The sequence below is a fragment of the Pezoporus occidentalis genome, unplaced genomic scaffold (assembly GCF_034315485.1).
Source record: "Pezoporus occidentalis ecotype Australia unplaced genomic scaffold, CSIRO_AGI_Poc_V1 ctg46, whole genome shotgun sequence".
Lineage (NCBI taxonomy): Eukaryota > Metazoa > Chordata > Aves > Psittaciformes > Psittacidae > Pezoporus > Pezoporus occidentalis.
Genome location: NW_026915791.1, coordinates 5,083,546 through 5,098,385, shown reverse-complemented (window position 1 = coordinate 5,098,385; position 14,840 = coordinate 5,083,546). Strand labels below are relative to the sequence as shown.

The following is a 14,840-nucleotide window of genomic DNA, read 5'->3' as shown; positions in this document are numbered from 1 at the left end:
GGGAATGGGGCACACTGCTGTGGTGCATTGCTACTGTTGGAGGAGGACTTAACAAAAACACTCCTGGGATGTCATTGTGGTTCTGACTGATGCTGAGAAAGCAGAAACACTCCCTTTCAGCACTGTTCCCTTGCAACTGCACAGGAAAATCTGCAACTTCTGCAGACAGCTCCCTTTCTGTGTACTCCTAGCGTAAGCACATACCTATTGCTGTTAATTTATGGAGCTTTCTGCCACAACAGGGGCTCCAACAGTCATACTTCAGTTGATAGGTCTCTCTTTGATATGCATAAGTAGCACCACATGCATCAAGCCAAATGTTTCATGCCCCATCATCACAGGCTTCAAAGCCAAAATGGGGATGATGCTAAGATTAACAGACATAAGCAAGTGTGCTGCTAATCTTTCTGAAATAAGCCTCTTCCACACAGGGATCTCCATACACTTGTGCAAGTCTCTGTGTATTCGAATAGCTAAAAATACAGCAGGCCTTGAAACTGCCTTCATTTGCCCAAGGAATTGTCAAGCACAAGAAGCCAACTATGCAGTCATTGTCTAAAAAGGTTAGTTATTCCAGGAACCCTTTCCTCAAAGTCGTTCCTTCCTCCATAGGGATACAGAGGCCACCCAGAAGAGTTACAAGATGTCAATACAGAGGTGGGTGCTAGTTTGGTAAAAAAGTAACTAAAAGCTTTAAAAGTGTTCTTTCCATGATCCAACTGGGTCTAGAAATCTAATACAACCAAGGCCTCTGACTTGGTCCTTCGGCAGTCCAATGAGGTAAGAACTGCTTAAGTACATATGGAACTTACGGACAGACAGAATGTAGTGAAAAGAGTTTGCTTTCCAATGGTACCTTTTTCCATGCCCCATGAAAGACATCCAAGCACACTGGCAACATTCACCTGGCCATCATAAAGAGAAACTCTTATCCACCAGAGCACAGAGAAAACATGCAAGAAAAATAACACTCTACTGATGATCAGGACTAATCCCAGCATCCTGTGGCTGGTTATCTCCAACCCGGCAGCTGGCTACTTAAGAGGTAACCACACACAAACTGTTTGCCTGGAGGGACCACCATCTAGCCAACATATGCAGCCTCACGAGGATATTATCATACGAACACATGTAAGGGATCAGAAATGCTGTCAAAGGACCACAAGACACACCAGAACATAGTGATTATTCTGTGAACACACTATCATCTGCTATTGTACTTTCTGTTTGCACTTAAAGTCTCAGTAAGTATCTTTCTGTCTGTCATGCTCTGGACTTTCCAAGGATACTGTTTGAAAAGCCCATCAGTGCTGCAGGAAGTTTTACAAACTCAGCTGAGAGCAATGGTCTGAGCCAGGCTTCAAGAAGACACAAAAGCACAGAAGGCAATAAAGCAGACTGCTTCACATGCCCAGCACTTGTTTAATTTTGGATTAACCAGCTTCAGATCAAGTGTAAGCCTGTACCAGAGCATCACAAAGAATGGCATTTACCTTACAGATAAACTGAGGTCTACAATACTCCTCCAGTGCTTTCCAGAAGCAACATTTAAGCTTTGGAGGCACATTACCAACCCCTGCCACTACTCTCAGCAGATATAAAACATAAGAATAATCAGACACAGCATTTGAGCAAAGTACCACCCCACTCCTGGCCAAGACTTTTAGAGGTTCCATTGGGCCACAAAGAACTGCACTTTAATTGATATAATCCAATACCATTAGGGGGTTTATATTATTCTAGCCCATCTGCATTTGCAACGCAATTTTCTTGCACAGCAGCAGAGCCCTACAGCCCGAAGGAGACATATACAACAGAAGTCATGAACTAGACACAGTTATATAACAGGATCATATCACAGTATAGTTTGGGTTGGAAGGGACCTTAAAGCTCATCCAGCCCCTGCCACAGGCAGGGACACGTTCCACTAGCGCAGGTTGCTCCAGGTGTTGCCTCAGACACCACCAGGGATGGGGCAACCACAGCTGCTCTGGCCACCCTGTGCCAGTCTCACCACCCTCACAGTAAAGAATTTATTTCCAGTATCTAAACTAAGGCTTCCCTCACTCAGTTTTAGAGTCACTACACCTTGTCCTTTCCCTACCTCCCCTTTCAGAAAGGCCCTCTCCATATTTCCTGTCAGCCTATTTAGGCATTAGAAGCTGCTCTAAGGTCTCCCCTGAGCTTATTCTTCACCAGGCCGAGCAACCCCAACTCTCACAGCCTGTCTCCACAGGGGAGGTTACCTCCTTCAGAGGGAAGGTAACCACAGGAAAGTTAAAAGAGAAAAGGTAGCAAGGAAATGTAAAACCAAAGAATCAACTCTGACTCCTATCAGATTTGGGTCAAAGAGGAATACAAGGTACTGCTCTCACAATCAGTGCCTCAAAGTATCATATTTCTTCAGACCTGTTGGTTGAGGTAAGAAATCAAAAGGAGAGGCAAACAGGCACATCTCAGCCTCTCCAAGGCAGTTCAGCAGTCAGTGGAAAAGTACAACTGCTCTGCTCTAGTGGTCAATGAATGCCTCACTCAGGATTCTTGGCTACTTTGCAAAAAAGGTGATGTACATGCTCTGCTCTGTCACAAAAACACTTTTCTGCACACAACAGTGTAATGACCAAAGCCCAGGCTCCACAAAAGAGTCAGTAACTTCTACGGGCTATAGGGAAAGCAGATACTTGTGAGGATGCTCCTCCCGCAAGGAAACCCCCAGCCAAAGCTACGAGAACATCTCCTCAACGAGGCTCCACATCTCACGCTGGTCACATCAGACTCACTGTTCCTTTGCCTGCCAGGCACACACCATGTGCACACACACAGCACCTCGCCTGCAGAAACGCTGCCGTCCCCAGCTTGCCTGAAGACTCTGCAACCAAGAAATGGTCTCAGCATGGCACGAAATAGAACTAAAAGCGAAGAGCTGCTATTAACAAACTAACGAGCAGATACGTCCCGACACTCCCACCGCTAAACGAGTCTAAACCGAAGTCTTACACCCGCAGGCGAGGCCCGGAGACTGACAGGGAGCTGCTCGGCGGAGGGACCCACCGCCACAGGGACCGCAGAGGGACCGCGGCGCCCAGAGGCCGCAGGGCTCCTGCAACCACGCTCCTCTTTACGCTACAGCACAACCAAAGCCCTGCAGCCCCACGGCCTGCCCCGAGCACGGCCTGCCCCGAGCACGGCCCACCTCACACCGCGCCCGGCCGCGCCGCTCACGCACCGCACTTCCGCCCGGTCCCAAGCCGGCTACTTCCGCCCGGCGCGCGTCACTTCCACCCGCTCTTGCCGCCAGCGGCTCGGTGCTGAGGGAGCAGCCAGCGCCATCTTCTCTCGCCTCAGGGGAGCCCTCCGCTGTGTCCCCAGGGTTGCGGGCTTGCCGTGTTCCCGCAGTCCCTGCGAGGCAGGTCTCTTGTTGGCTCTCCCGCTGGCTGCGAGAAGGTGTGAGCAGGGTGTCCGCTGCTGGTGGTGCTGGTGGGAGAAACTGAACGTCTGCGGGCTTGCTCTTAGCCCGAGCAGTCCCAGTGCAAGTTCTCTCCGGGTGCTTTGGTTGGATATAAATACAGGGCACCTGAACCAAATAGTGTGTGTCTGCATGTCAAGAAATACATACATGTAAATACAGAAACTCTGCCTTTTCATTATTATAGGGCATTGATGTGCCTGAGACTGGATGTGTTTCAGGAGAGCAGATACATAGAGCTACATAAACATGGCTATAATTTATTATTCATGCCTAATTATTCATTATTCATAAATGCTAAGCATTATTAGGAACTACTGTAAAGCTGTCAGAACTTGTAGAAGCATTGATTTTAACATTGGCTTTAGTGCTTGGTCACCTTTCAGCCTTTTTATCTGGGAAATGAGTTCTGTGAGCACAGGACCAGGCTGAGATTGTCATTCGGGCTTGGACACCAGCACCGCTGTGCCCACTGTTTGGGAAGCACCACAAATGCCCTAATGCTTTAAGGAATGCAGCACTTTCTAGTTTACTGGATCTCACTGGGGTCTTTTATCCCGTCAGAAAGCTGTGATGCTGCAGCAAAATCATAGAATGGTTTGCTTGGAAAGGACCTTAAGATATCCAGTTCCAACCCCCTGCCATGAGCAGGGACACTTCACACTAGACAGTGTTGCCCAAGGCTCTGTCCAGCCTGGCCTTGAACACTGCCAGGGATGGAACATTTACCACTTCTTTGGGCAGCCTGTTCCAGTGCCTCACCACCCTGAAATTATAGCCAGAAACAAGTTTTATGCATTACAAGCATTGAAAGCATTTAAATCTATAGAAACCAAGATAAACCTTCATCCTGTCAACAGCCAGTCCTAACCAGTGGTGGGGAACTTGGCTGTGACGAACACATACAAAACTAAAATTCCCAGTGAAAAGGCTGGACAGAAAACTTCTCTCTCAGCTCTGTGCCTGCTGACCAGCAACCGTGTTCCGAGGTGGTGAAGCTGATGACTGCACTCTTTTAGGTCGTTGAGCCCCTCTTGAAGTAGGAACCACCAAAATCACTCACAGATGCCCCATTAGACCAAGGGACTAAGTAGCCAAGAGAGCCCTCAGTTCTAGCCTTGTGAGCTTTTGGCTCTGGCACAGGTGTCTGAGCAGTTACTCCTATTACATCTGGTGCTTATAGGTGCCCTTAGCAGAAAGAATAAGTAGAACTGCTCTTAATTACATTTGGAGATTCTCAGAAGGGAGTCTCAAGAGTACTGGGAGTGCTTCTCTGATGCTACGCTGCCAGACTGCAGTTTGGCTGGTGGAGCTCTACTCTGCATTCCCTAAAGGCACTGGAATCACATTAAAGTCAATTGTAGTTCAGGAATAGCAGTGACTGCTGAGAAACGGGATGTCCAATTCTCCATTTCACTGAAATCAACTGTTATCCTTCCACCACCATCTGCCACCTTAGTTTGTCATTCCCAGTTTCTGCTGTTTTGGGATGAAAGAAAAACCTTGAAATAATTGTTCAGGTTTCTTGCAGTTAAACCTCAAGAACATGGGTGGCATGGTTTAGTGTGAGGTGTCCCTGCCCATGGCAGGGGGGTTGGAACTAGATGATCTTGAGGTCCTTTCCAACCCTAACTATTCTATGATTCTATAACTGCAGTTTATTCTCCTTCCTCAGTGGAGCTGCTCAACATTGCTGGTGGCTCCAGGACTCTCTTGCTACTATAGGTCTGGCTGATCAAAGTGGGAAGTTTAAGGTGCCTTGTTGATCATATATTGTTGCTTGTGGGTCTGTGAAAGTTGAAATCAAGATCCATTGAAATAAATGGATTGTGCCTCTGCTTGAAGCAAAAAGTGGAACTAGTATTTTAGTGTTTTGCACCATTCATCTTCAGACCAGACAAGAGAGCACCACTGATCTTACAGAAGGGTTTGGCAGATACGCTGGTACGAGCAGAAGACCTCTTGCACTTCAAGGTTTGCTGATGGTAAACTTAGGAACAATCTTCTGTGGATCCAGATGAAGAAATTTGTGTTCTCTTACCTGAACAATGAGGCAGGGAGGCCTTGGCAGTGGTTGCTTTGGAGTGTGTTTGGGTTAAGTGTTGGGACTGTTAAAACTGTCTTACAACCGCTTATGAGGTTGAGCTGTTCTGACTCCAGGGACTTTAATAACTAATTGTAAGGTCATTTTGACCTTACTCACGTTGTTAATATAGAAATGATGTAAATGAATGACTGTTCACCCAATGAGAAAAAGATACCCAAGAGATGCTACAGGGTGTTTGACCCTATGTGTCTTTAATTGAGTCACTTCAGAAAACTGGATGGCCTGAGTCAGGAAAGGGCCTGTCTGAGTTACAGTTCTTTTTCTCTTAAGCCCAGGAGAGGTGCCTATGGAGACATAAGCAATTGCTACCTGAATTTTGGTTTGCTTGAGTAGTCCCTTGATTCTAATCATTATAAAAATTAACTTTGTTTCTTGCTTTCTGCTGAAGTAAGCCTCTACCTTTCTTTAATACTTCTCATGTGAATGATCAGCGCTGAACTTTGCAAAACCAACATAACATGTATTATTTGAGTTACATCTAACCTGAAACTAACCCGAAGGTCAACCAGGCAGAGCTGGTCAGTATCCAGGGACAGTAAACCTGTCCTGAGTGGGGGGTGGCATTCAAACCTGACAGCCACAAGCACTTTTCCTCCCTGATTTCTCTCCTGCTGCCTGCACAGGTTCTGTGGCCACACACAGTGTCTCTTGGTATGCATGTGAAGTGGGTAAATAATCCTTTTTTTTTTTGTGAGAAAGATATATACTCAGAATATATTCAGTTTTAATTACTGCAAGACAGGAATGCTTCCCATCGAAACTGCCAGAGTTTTATGTATCTTTTCTTCATTCCATTAATTATTTACCTTCAGTTTTAATAATACAGTTAAGGGCGCTATATATGGCTTTGGCTCTATCAATAAATCATGCATATGCGTTTTCATATTTATCCTATAAATTGTAAGTACCAGCACATTTGCGTGGATCTGATAAACTATTCTAGCAGAGAAATTCCCACCAGAATGTCTCTAAGAGGCTTTGGAGGTGAACTCAAACATCCCTCACTTAAGGAGAGCTGTTTTATGACATTTTAAAAGGTTGTCAGCCCTAACAATCTCCTTCAACCCCTTCTTCTAGCTTGCCACAAGCAAATAGATCCACATGACTTTCTGGAGGACAGTTTTGGTCTCCCAAACCAGAGAGAAGCATGAGCGCCTACAGCCAAATGCTTTCTCAAGGGATCAGAATGACAAAGGCAACATGGCAGTAGCTTTGGTGGGATTAGAAAGGCTAAATCTGTAAATGCGACAGTATTACCTGTGTTGCAGAGATGATAAATATTAGGATGAGTTATCTAAGGAGCAGGTGACCTAGGAAACACATAATCCTAGTGGTTTGTTGCCAGAAGACAGAAACTGAAGTTGAGAATATAGTAGCTGGAGAGCTGGGTGGTAGGCAGCACACAGCACATTCTGCTTGGGAATGGGAAACAAATGGTGATAAGGGATCGGTCCGAGATACAAAGTCCTAAACTGTGTTCACTTGTAAAAAAGACTTAAGTCTGGTAAGACAAAATGTTTGGTAGTAAGTTGTCACCTGTGCTAAAGGTTCAACTCTGCAAGGGACCAAGCATTGAACTCAGAAGGAATGGTAATATGTATCATGCCTCAAAGGAGTAGTTGCACTGTGCAGTGGCACCAACATCTGCAGGAATCCATCGGGAAATGCGAGAGCCCTGAACCGCCAGAGCAGAGACATACACGCAATGTTGTCGTCACAGCACATCAGGACTCTTTGTGATAGTGGAAAAAAATACACGTTCTGAAAGAAATGTGCATGCACGAGAGCAAAACTGCATCGATGGCAGTTTTCTTGCTGCTGGGAGAACATGGTGGGTGAGCTGAGATCGTCGGTGTGTCTGAATCATGGAATCATAAAACAGTTTGGGTTGGAAAGGACCTTAAGATCATCCAGTTCCAACCTCCTGCCATGGGCAGGGACAGCTCACACTAGCCCATGTCACTCAAGGCTCTGTCCAAACTGGCCTTGAAAACTGCCAGGGATGGAGCATTTACCACTTCTCTGGGCAACCCATTCCAGTGCCTCACCACCCTCACAGTAAAGAACTTCTTCCTCATATTCAACCCGAACTTCCCCTCTTTAAGTTTAAACCCATTTCCACTTGTCCTGTTGCTACAGTCCCCGATGAAGATAATATCTTCAGATAGCCACCCACAGAGCCTTGAATGTTTTTTTCTGCATCTCTGGTCTACTTTTGGGGTGGAACCTTAGGACTTTGTGTCAGAAGCATCTCTCTGAGCAAAGGCTCCTGGGCATCCCTGGAACTAGGTTAAGCAGCGATGTTTTAAATCAAATCTCTACTTGCTCACCAATAAAACTCAGGCACCCATGCCCAATGTGAATTGATTTAAACATGAAAGTGAGGGGGAAGGGTTGTGTATTTTAAAAGCCCAAAAGAGCAGAATATTTACTCATCCCTAGCAATGCGTCTGCCGAACATTATGTTGGCTTTTGACAGTTAGCATGGGCTTTCCTCTTCATTGTTTTTTTTATCAATTGTTTCTACAGAAATGCCATTTTTATCAGACAAAATGAGAATATCCCAAAATAACACACATCTTCAGCAAATAAAGCTATTTCTCACTCAGCCTATGTAACATCTCTATATCACAGTCTATCACGCTCATTACAAGCTCAAAGTAAAACCCAGCTAAAAGCTGGCTGCCACAGCTGAGACTCCAGAGAACAGACTGCTGTGGAAATTAGAAGGGGCAGTCAAGCAAATGTGTTTCTCAAGTCAGGTCATTCAAACAGTGCCTCTGAAGGGTATTGCAGGTGAAAATCAGTGTTTGAACAGATGGTGAACGCGTCGTCATTGACACTCGCTGCCTCACAGAAGGCTGATACGAAAATGGTCTCTGAGCTGACCCTGCCTGACAGTGCCCTCTGCCCCTGCGAGCACTGAGGAGAACAACAGCTCTGAAATCCAGCTTCTCTGGGCTGAGGACAGTGTCTCTCATGGCTGCTGCTTCTGGATGTGTCTGCCAGAATCTGAGTGACATAGTGGGTGCATTCAAGTCTTCTCTCATAGATTTTAAAGGAAGCCTGTCAAAGTGCCTAAGCCTGATATTTCACACAATTTAAGACAGTTTAAGGCACTGGATATGCCCAGATGATAATCCTCCATGGCAAATCTCCTGAAGCACTGGCTGTCTTGTTGTCAGTTCAGGATTTGTTCCTTTCTTCTCTTCAGATTATTTACTGTTGGATCATGGGGAAAACCTTATACTTCTGCAGCTGAACAGCATGAGAGTGATGCATATGTGCTTTATCCAAATCCCATCTGTACTAGCCAGAATGTATACTGAAAAGACACTTCACCTTTTCCATGGGAAGCTCCAATTCTTATACCCTGGGAATGGCAAACATGGCCTCTGTGATGCACTCACCTTAGGGAGCTCTATATGCAGTGCAAGGTGCATGCACAGCAGCTAGATTGTACTGCCAGTGGACCCAAGCCTGAAGTACTTAACTCTGAATAGCTGTGATAATGCTGCTAGATCTGCCAAGAGTTTTTAACAGTGATGATTGTGATGTCCTGATGATATAAGTGGGCTGGCAAAACTAACTGTCACATAGCATTGGGGTTTTGCTTTCATCTTTGGAAACATATAGGGCTGTGGTGGGTGGCTGTGCCTGGTCTTACTGACTACTTGCCCATGGAGTCTTATAAGGCCAGAGCTGGTTTTCCATCTCCTTGGGGGTGACATGAAAAGCTGTGAGTTCCCAGAGGAGCATGCTGGTGGTGGGCTTTTCTGCTTCTCAAGTAGCAGCACACACTGCTTCACCCAACTTGCTGGGTAGGGAGAGACAAACAGCCTAATGAGAAACAACTGTCTAAAAGGACACCCACCAAGGTGTGAGAGACACATAGAAAAGAGATATTCTAAGGAAACTACCAGAACTGTACTGTTATTACATGGTATATCTAATATCTAGATGTGGAACTGGTACGTAGTGCCAAGTCACTTCTGAACTCTGTTGCCGTTGAAGAAATGGCTTTGCACCTCTTTTTCCAGAGGCTCAGTTCTTGTGAAGTTTGATGTATGCCTGGCACCAGGACAGGACTGTTCACTCACTGGTGATACTTGGAGATGGAACCGAAATCAGCAAAAAGCTTCAGCTGTACTCACTTCTCTACAAGGTTGATGTGAAAACATCTTTCTTGAGGAGTACTCTTTTATGCTCATTATTTGCTTAACAAAAGGTTCTCTTCAGTGTTGTTGGGTGGTTTATTTTTATTTATCATATTATTTTCAGAAGTATTTATAGCTGTTGTGATCTCTGATGGCAGTTGGCTACGTAAGGAGCAAAGAAGTTGTCAGTGGCCAGAGGAAAGCTCACAGGCAGAGAGCCTCCCTCCTGTTAGTGGTACCATTAGCAACACCAGCATTTAAAAGCCCTATTCTTCAGTAGATCACTCCAGTGCTTGCCCGATGTCACCATGCATTGATTGCTCAGATGCATGTGTGCACCTTTTCATTTTGTTTTGTCACTGAGGCCCAGGCATTTTAAAAGTCTCTTTGGCACTGGACAGCAGCCCTGGCTACTGGCAAGTTGCCTTCTAGAGATGTACAGCAGCAGCAACTGCCCAGCTTTCTTCCCGTGGGAAAATGTTGGGAACTCTCCAATTCATTGACTTGGCTCTGGAATGGCACTGTCCAGATGGCTATTCTGCATCAGAAGTCGTGAGTGTGGAGGTCAGTGGATAGATTTAGGCTGCTGAGCTTAACTTGGGAAAGAAATTAGCCAAACCCCATGTCATTTAGGTATTTCCTGCTAAGGAGCAGAGGTATTTGCTATTCTTCCAGCCACACTTTGATGCTTGGAGCCACTGGTGATTTCCTAGCCTAGGACTGCTCCTCTGCCCACCTTCTGTGTCTAAGGACCTCTCTTTCCGTCTTAAGGTAACAAAATGTTGTGAGCAGATTCTTCCATTGCTAGTCCCTTTCATTTACAAAGCCTCTTGGTGTTGAGAGAGAATCGGGGGGCTCAAATTCCTCATTGTTGTCCGTAGCACCCCACTGGGATGCCTTTACTGTATTTGTAAAAAGACTTTTGTCATCATTTGCTCCAAAGCAGTGTGTGGACAGAACCTGGCTAGCATTAAGCTGAGCTACCAAGTCCCACTGAAAAGCAGGGTACATCAGCTCAGTCTTGGAACATGAGGAGCAACAGCAGCCTCAGAGGATGCTGGTGGACTCTTGTAGGCATGACTTTTTGCTGCTGCCTGTCTCTCTCAGATCTGTCTAGTTTTATGCAGGTATGTTCAGCATACATGGAATAGGAAATGTCAGCACCTGTAGAAAACAAAACCCCTGTGCACAAAGGCAGATGCAGCTCTAGGTCTCTCATTCTGCTCGTGGCTCTTTATGTCCTACCTGGGGCTGAGAGGGCAGTATCTCTTCTGTCTCTGTCTGTGGAGGTTGGAGATGTTCCCCCTCACAAGCAGCCACAGAAAGGAAGAACTACAGTTTGAAGAAGCAGGAAAAATGGAGGTTTGGGTGCTACAAAAGAGTAGTCTGTGTGTATTTCTGTGTGCTTCTTGGGAATGACTCGAGCATGCTATGAGGGAAGAGGAAGCTCTTGGTGACAGTGATAGGGACACTAGGAAAGATTTTTCAGGACTTAAAGATTTAAAAAAAATGGGAAATAAGATGTTATGGGGGGTGGTGATTGTTCAGGTATTGGAAATAGCACATCAGAAGGAGCAAGATAAGGGAAAAATAGAAACAGAAAGTGGGTGCCAAAATTGAAAGGCACAAGCCAGAGGAATAGAAGAGAAGGAAGAACATTTCATTCTGAGAGGAAAGATCTAATACCAGTGCAAATTCTGGCATATCTGTGCAACGTGACAATAGCATTACTAAGCTTAGAGCTTGAGAATAGACATTACTGCCACCAGGAAAGAGATGGTAGGAGACAGGCAGGAATATGTAAGATAATGCTAGAGAAACAGTACGAAAGCAAAAGTCTGGAGTGTAGAGATGGGCTGAGAAATAAAAAGGCAATGAGCAGTGCCAGGAGATGACAATGTCAGGAGATGACAAGGAATGAGGAGCACTTCACCCTTCTGGAGATAGCCCTTGTCTTGAGCCTCACATCTGTGAGTCACTGTGCTTTCCAGCCATGTCGGGTCCCCAGAGGTTTTTGCCTTTGTCAGCACCAACATATTAGAGTATGCAAAGACTTCACAACCTAAGAGACAATATTGCCTTTGACCTCTTTTCTTCCATGAAGGCAGCAAACTACAAGCACTAGAGGATGTAATCCAAGTGCTAATAAATTATTGATGTCTCCCTTCAGCTTTTTACTTACTAAAAGGATATCAAAGCTCATTTTGTGAATGGTCCAGACAGATTCTCTTTTGCTATATCCACAATTTAATTCACAAATATTGCACTAAGTGTTAATATTGAAGCAATGCAGCATTCTCTCTTTACGGGCTTTGCAAAAGATAATAGACGAGTTTTGGATTACACAGACTCAGATACAGTCAAGGAACTGCCACTTGTGACTCCAATAGACATTTGAATTTGTAATTTAAAAATGGCTGAGCTTATTATTAACTAGGAATATGCTTCTTTTTTAATATTAAAAGCCTGATTGAAAGCCTGTTGAAATCATTGGACTTGCTCCTTATGGATAGTCTGCGCAGTTCTTTGGCAGCTCACACAGGCTGTAGGACAGTATGACTTTATATTTAGCAATAGCTCCTCTCCTCCAATATGCCGATTTGCATAAGTCAACTAACAAACCATCTGTATTGGAAATACTTTTCCCATTACTGTCAGCTCTGGGGCAGCATGTAGCAGTTCTTTAACAGCATATATTTATGCTATTTTTTGGAGCAGCAGAGAAGTGATTTGAAGTCATTATACTGCAATTTCCCTGGTAGGAGACTCCCCTGGACAGAAAGCTTAATGCTTCTCTTTCAGTAAAGTGCTCTGCAAGTTTTGATGGCCAGAAATGCTGAGGATCTTGATAGCTGTCTCATCTGAAAGGCAGACACCAGCATCCCAGGTATATATTAAAGCAGTACCAGGTCTTTTCAAATTCAGCCCAAATGCCACATCTCACTAAAGAGCAGAACAAAATTCTTCCTGTTACATCAGTGTAATGGCCCAGCTGAGCTCAGAGGAAGGATTATCAATGCTTCCACAGAGGCATGCTCTGAGTGACAGGGGGCTGATCTTAAACAAACTGCAGTTCCTGACTGTTCCAGTTTCTGCTTGCTCTGAACAGAGGCAGAAGTACTACAAATGCGTCTTGTCTCTGTTCTTTTCTAGCTATTTAGAGAGTGACCAGGCACCAAGCCCAGAAGAGAGCTAATTTTTGCAATATGGTATACATATTTTGCAAGCCAGCCTCCAAACTGCTTGTCACATTTTTGGTGCTATGTACATAAATATTCATAATTAATCTGTGTTAGAATAGAGGGGAAAGCTTCTGAAGAACAAAAATAGCCCCTTCAGGCAGCTCATACCAGTGACACTGATCCTCTGCATTTCTGGAATTAAGGAATGAGCTGATCTGCATAGATTTTGCGGTACTGTCTGGAATCCAATCTTCCTTTTTTCCCTTGTTCCTTCAGGTTGTGGTGACCTTGATAACAGATTTGATACCTTGAATCCAGAGCTAGAGAGGTGGAAATAAAGGTACCAAGTGACAGATGACATTTACAAAGCTTAAATCTCAGGGACAGCAACCTTCATTTTCCCTTCTGCAGGTCTTTTTCATCTTTAGTCTTTTTCCCATGTCTTGGTTTCAGGTACCAGCAGAACACTGACAACAGAGCGGGTCAGAAGAGGTACATGCCTGTGCCTTTCAGATTAAAAGCCTAAATTCAATATGGGGCTAAATATCCTTGGAGACAACTTCTACCCATAAAGATGGCAGGGCCAATTAGCCAGTCCTTGGGGCTGCTTGCAGCTATAACCCAAGCAACAGTCAGGATTGGTTTAGATGAAATAAATCACAGTTTATTCAGCATCAAAAGAAGAGTGTCTGTGGAAATGAAAAGAAATTAAAAACCTCCATGAAGCTGTTCAGGCTGCCCCAAAGCCCTGTGGGTATTAGATGTATTTATTAGAGACGCAGCTATTCGGGCTGGGGTGGCAGACAGACCTGATGGGCTGAGCTCTGCCAGGTCCTTGTTTTTTGTCCTTGTCTGACTCAGCTTTTCAATATGATGCTCTTACTCCTGAGCTGCTCGGCTCTCTTGGCTGACACCTTTCTGTGCACAGCCTCTCCCTGTTGTCTGTACCAGTGGGGTCCAGACTGTCACCCCTTCTGCCTTGCAGAATGTGGGTACTTCTTCACAGCTGCCATGCAATAAACCAAAGCCCTTTTTTTCTACCTCACATCATGGTGCCTTTAACTGTTGCTTTTTAACAGTCCCTACAGATAGAAATTTGGCACAAATACAACGTTCAGCCCAGATTTCTCAGCGCACAATTCTCTGGCTTGGCACATTTCCTCTAACCACAGCACTCCATCATGCCCCAGCACAGCCACAGACACCCGTTTCATAGTGTATATAAGGTCACTGAAACCATCTAGACAAACGTACGTGGGCTGACCAAGCAGAACAGTGGTTTTCTCACTTCTCCTCTAGACCTTGGTGAGCCAAGTCACAGGCACTCCTTATACATTCTTCACCTCTCCTTTCCATGTCCCAGTTATGACCCTCTCCCAGCCCATCTGGCTCTTATCTCAAGGAGATCGTTTCCCATTGTGCTACTTAGGGAAAGGAAATGGGGTGTTTTAAATGTGTGTTTCCATGCAGTTTATAAACCTGTGTTGTATTGCCTTCCACCAGGAGCATTCAGCAGTTCCTCTCCAAGGCTGAGAGGAGCAAAAGCCAGACTACTTTGCACGTATGTATTGGATGCAGCTAAATAAATGCTATTCGTGCCAGGAGGAGATGTCATCAGGGGAGAACAAGTCACATGTGGCTGTAGCTACGGTGGCAGCAGATGCACTTCAGTGTGATCGAGCCGCAGGAGGCAAAGGGAGTTTGTCAGTTGTCTCTCATGGACATCCTGCACCTCCAAAATGGTGGGCATCAGCCAAGACTTGTCCAATGCAATGAATAGCCTGAAACTCAGATGTTGAAGACGCCAACATTTGCAGAAGATTCCAGCTTTAGGGCTTTTTTTCTCTACACAGTCACATACCAAGCACCATTCCCTGCTCTGCAGTCCCTCAAACCAAACTCTTGCACAGCCTGAGTGCCTTGAGACA

At 45.2% G+C, this 14,840-nt stretch overlaps 1 protein-coding gene across 2 annotated transcripts in view; it reads right to left on the bottom strand.

Annotated features, from left to right (window-relative positions):
* RPAP1 (RNA polymerase II associated protein 1) overlaps positions 1–3,070 on the bottom strand; it is a 42,844-nt gene extending 39,774 nt beyond the window's left edge. Inside the window, exons 1-2 of one of the 2 annotated variants that reach the window (XM_062635746.1) lie at positions 2,777–2,978; positions 1,173–1,358 (exon numbers count right to left, since the gene is read on the bottom strand). The gene's annotated coding sequence lies outside the window, so the exon portion shown is untranslated. Of the gene's footprint in view, positions 1–1,172; positions 1,359–2,776; positions 2,979–3,051 lie in introns of those variants that run through there. The other variant, XM_062635747.1, reaches the window with a different exon arrangement.
* Positions 3,071–14,840: the final 11,770 nt, after the last annotated feature.